The following is a 5,256-nucleotide window of genomic DNA, read 5'->3' as shown; positions in this document are numbered from 1 at the left end:
GGACCCGGCTAGAGCTCCAACCCTGCCGCATCGTATTGGCCCGGTACCCCGTGGTCCCGCCCCACTTCCATGGCCATTGGCTGGCTGAGCGTAGGGCCCTCGGGCCAGTTACTCTTGGCTTTGTTCTGGTCAGAGTCCGCTCTGCGTAGGGCGGGTGGCACTATGGATCTGGGCGCGGCTCTAGGCGAGCCCCAGCTGGTTGGGCACAAAGCCTGGAGGCCTCTTCCGGGGTGTTGACACTTGGGGCTGGAAGACATGACAGCACCGCCTACCTCACTGGGTCAGGCGGATCCTGCGTCCCCGGCAGCCAGCCTTTTCTGTGGGTATCTTTTTAGGAACCAGGTCTGCTTATTTCAGAGTGGAAAACTGGGGAGATTATCAGTACTGCAGTCTTTAGCAAAACCTGGTAATCTTAAGAATCTCCGTTAAAGAATTGACCCATCAATATAAAAAGAAAATAACCTCACTATTTATCCTTTTTTTACTCACCTATTCTTTTGTCCTATGTTATGAGGTATTTTTACATGTGATCCCTTATGAATTGTAATTGCACAATTATTTAGGCAACCTGAGTTAATTACATATCTTTTCACAGCTTTCTGGTCGTTCCCAACTGGTTACTTCTTGGCACTCACAGAAGACTCTGGTTTACTGTTGCCCAGGGATAGTGCTTACTCTTCAAACTTTTTGCCTCCGCCACCTAAAATTAAGCAACTGATTGCCTACTTGGAAATTTCTACTTGCTGTTTCTGTTTCTATTCCTGTTTTGAATTGGGTAGTTCCTTGCAACACAGGACCTACTGGGCATGGGACTCTTTTTAACAGCTGCCTTTTGTGATTGAGCAGTGGCAAGAGTGTTGTGGTCCTCATTAGCTTAAGGCTTATTCACACTGCAGGTGTTTTTTTTTTTTTTACATCCTTATTGGAGTATAATTGCTTTACAATGGTGTGTTAGTTTCTCCTTTATAACAAAGTGAATCATATGTTCATATGAACATATGAACATCTGTTCCCATATCTCTTCACTCTTGCATCTCCCTCCCTCCCACCCTCCCTATCCCACCCCTCTAGGTGGTCACAAAGCACCGAGCTGATCTCCCTGTGCTATGCGGCTGCTTCCCACTAGCTAGCTATTTTACGTTTGGTAGTGTATATATGTCCATGCCACTCTCTCACTTTGTCACTGCAGGTGTTTTTGAAATGTCCACCATGTAGTGCTATCCAAAGCAATGGAGATAATATGTGAAAAGAGCAACAAAGTCCCTGCCCTCCTAGAACTTACATTCTTGTGAGGAAGGAGGAATAAACACATAAAATAATTTTAGACAGTCATTAGCAGACGAAAATAAAAGTGTGTTATAGAGAATGCTTGGGCATGGGGAAATCCTTTAGCAGGTGAGAGATGTCAAGAAAAGTCTCTTTAAGAAGATGACATTTGAGCTTAGCTCAAATGATAAGGAGTTATATTAGTTTTCTACTGCTGCCGTAACAAATTACTACAGTGCCTTAAAACCACAAATTTATTATCTTATAGATTTTGTGCTCAGAAGTCCAAAGTGGGACTTACTGGGTTAAAAGCTAGGTGTTGGTATGGCTGCATTCCTTCTAGAGGCTCTAGAGGAGAATCAGTTTCCTGGCCTTTTCCGAATTTTAGGGGCTACCCACGTTCCTTAACTCGTATTCCCTTATCTTCATCTTCATAGGTAGCAACATCTCACATTGGATCTCACTGACTCTTCTGCCCCCTTCTCTGCCTGCCTTCTGCCTGCCCCTTCTACTTAGAAGGACGCTTGTGATTACATTGGGCCTACCTGGATAATCCAGGATTATCTCCCCACCTCAAAGTCATCTGTTTAGCAACCTTAGTTCCATTTTATTTCTCCATGCTGTGAAACCTAACATACTCTGTTTCTGGGAATTAGGATGTGAACATATTGGAGGTAAGTGGTGGGGGCAGGGGCGACCAGGGGGAGATATGGGGGAAAATATTCCAAAGAGGGAATAGCGAGAGCAAAGGCCTCCATGTACTAAGCAAGCCTTGTCCTCTGGGAGTGTTTCCAGTCTCTCACTTTCTATATCTCTGATGCAAATACACTGGAGCAGAAGCCAGGCAGTGAGTTAACCTTAAGTTTTGCTGTTTAACTGTTTTGAGCTCACTATCTGGTATATGGACATTTCCAGTGTCCTGTACATTTCACAGGATCTCCAGCCATGGAATATCTACCTACTGCCTACCACAAATGCCTAATACATTACCTTTAGGGATTCCTTTAAACTCTTATTAACCAAGAATCTTCTAGTAAAATGGAAAAATAATATGATAGATGATCATTGCTAAACTTAGTCCTCAATGTCTAACCAAAGGTCAATGGAGATGGCCTAGGATGGATACTGGCGTTGCAGCTGGAGCGCAGTGATGCCGAGGCACTAGGAGTGGAGTGATATCACCTACTGGATGTCTGAGGTCACCCCTGCCTGCCTTCCCCAACATCATTCAGCTTGCGTTGTCTGGCTGGCCACAGCTGTTACGCAGTATGGTACTCGGTTCAAGAGTGGCCCCTTTCCATCATCTATTTTCAAAAACGATTGATTTCCATTCCAAAAATATCCTCCCATTCACTTAAGGTAAGGAGCATTTCTCCTTTGGCATTCTCCCCCTGCCTACGTTAGCGGAGGAGGGCTGTAGCCTTGACAGCAGCCTGACTCACTAACGGCACTGATGAGATGCCTCTCATCCCCACCTCCACTGCCCCTTGGGGACAGTGTGTGTGGGAGGTCTTCACGACTCACTAAAAGTCTTTCAGAGCACAGATCCTTACTTGTCATCATTTTCATCATTTATCATGTTCTCTCAGCGCTCAGCAAAGAGAAATAGCTCTCTTTGTTCCCCCTCCCTGCATTTGCTCCGAGCATGATGGAAAACAACCAATATTGTGTTTGTCTGTGGACTTTATCAGGACAGGGATGTTTGGTAGAACAGGAAATGGAGGATTTCACTGTTTCATGGTAGAGAGCCCATCTTCAGTATGCAGGGCTGAATGGGTGCCTGGAGAAATGTGAAAACCCTCTACATGGCTCTGATATTTCTGTGTGCAGACAGGTAATGGTTTCAACAGAGAGTCTGTGCTCCAGTGAGAGCCTCTTTCTTGAGCTTTGGGAGCCTCCCTCCAGGATGCATTCTGAGGGCTCCATGCCGTTCCTGGATGGCTGCTCCCCTGGCCTGAGCCCTGGGTGCTTTCCTAACTCCCCCACCCCAGCGCACAGTGATGCAATCAGCAATCAGCACAAGCTGCCTCCTTGGCACATTTCATTATGTGCACTCACAGTTGCATTTCATCAGAATGGAAGGGAGTGAGAGTCAAGGAAGTGCCTAGCCGAGCCACATTGGAGCCTGAAGCAAAAGAAAAAACTCAACAATACTGATGTTGGCTCATTAAAAATTTGATATCTTGTTCATCATGGATTTTTTCGCATTAATTTTGAATTTAAAGTGTTACATTAGAATATTATCTTGATTACTAAGCATTTTGGTATCCCCTTATTTTGCTCCCAAGGTGAATGCCTCACATGCCTCACCGGAGCCCCAGCCTTGAGATGTAGGGTACATAACTGATGATTTTGATGACAAAGTGGTATGTAGGAACTGGGTTTGTGCACTTGAATTTTCCTGACGCTCCTAGGAGCCAGGTACTGAGGTGAAGCCAGTGGAGTGTGGCACCTATGCATGGGATTTGAGGAGCTTTATGAAAGTCTCCCTTTGACCACTACAAAAAGTCCCCACCTTGCCCAAAGATCAATCTTTATCATTTAATTTATATGAGTTAAACATTCCCCCAAAGAGGCTAAGTTGGAAAATGTAAACCCTGATGGCAGCAAAGTGTTAGAAAGTTCCTAAAACTGCACTTACACGTGAATGTGTTTATTCCAGCATTTTCTTAGAGGCAGAACAGAATGGGAAGCGTGATGACACTGATTTGCTGGAGTTATTGGCATGGTCATGTTGATGGTGGTAGGTGTGGGGACTTAAGAAAGGGATACAGAAAGAAAATAGAGGTTTTCAATGAGAAACTTCCTTCCCTTCACAATTTTTCCAAAGGCTGCAGACAGATCACACTTCTCCCAGGAGTTATTCCTGCCATTTCCTGGGGATGCTCAGCCCACCACCCTCTGCCACTGCCTCTCCTCCAGCACCCTACTGGTCCATCTTCTAATCTTGACATCTTTTGTTTCTTTTCTTGTATTTAAAGAGATTAGAAGTCTAAAGTGGATGAACACTTAGTCACCATCTTGTTGAAGACCCTCTTCCAAACGTGGTATCTGAGACTCAGTGGAAATATAATTCTCTGTCCAAGGTCACACAGGCAGCACCAGTGGAACCAGAACTCTGAGCTCTGGACTTGCCACATTTCTTCACTCATTCATCACAGAATTATTGAACACCTACTAGACTAGATGCTGGAGATGTAATGGTGAGCAAAACCAGTCATGGTCCCCACTTTCCTGGGATTTACAGTCTACTGGGGGATGTGTACATAAATAATCAAAAATAGATATATATTACAAATAGTTAAGTTTTCTACTGATATCAGTGTTATACCATTTTGATAGAAATGTAGAAACCATGCTACATTTGGGCATCTTTGCCCTTCTCTCTCTTTAAATATTGGATAGGCCAAAAAGTTCATTTGGGTTTTTCTGTAATGTGAAATGCCTGAACGAACTTTTTGGCCAACCCTAAATATAGTTTTAGGTGTTTCCCCTATGTGCGTTGCACACCATGTCAGATGGTGTAATAATTTTTGCTTCAACCATCAATTTTGCCCATTCTGATGTTCTTTGTTTTCCTGAAGTTCCAGACTTTCTTCTTTTGTTTCCTTCTCTGATTAGAGAACTTTCTTAAGCCATTAAAAAAAAATTATTTCTTATTGGAGTATAGTTGCCTTACAATGTTGTGTTGGTTTCTGCTGTACAACCAAGTGAAGCAGCTATACGTATACATATACCTTAAGCCATTTTTAAGAGTAGATTTACTGGCACAGATTTCTTAGTTTTCCTTCATTTGAGAATGTTTTTATTTCCCCTTTCATTTCTGAAGGGTATTATCTCCAGATATGCAATTCACAGTTGACAGTTTTTTCTCTCAATTAAAAAAAAAGTTAAGTTTTCTGATGTAAAGAAACAGTTTTATAAGCCTGTATAACACAGGAAATGGGATCAGTGTTGGAGGTCAGAAATTGCTGCCTGGGGCACAGAACT

The sequence above is a fragment of the Lipotes vexillifer genome, unplaced genomic scaffold (assembly GCF_000442215.2).
Source record: "Lipotes vexillifer unplaced genomic scaffold, Lipotes_vexillifer_v1.1 scaffold1762, whole genome shotgun sequence".
NCBI lineage: Eukaryota > Metazoa > Chordata > Mammalia > Artiodactyla > Lipotidae > Lipotes > Lipotes vexillifer.
This window is presented reverse-complemented; position numbering follows the sequence as displayed.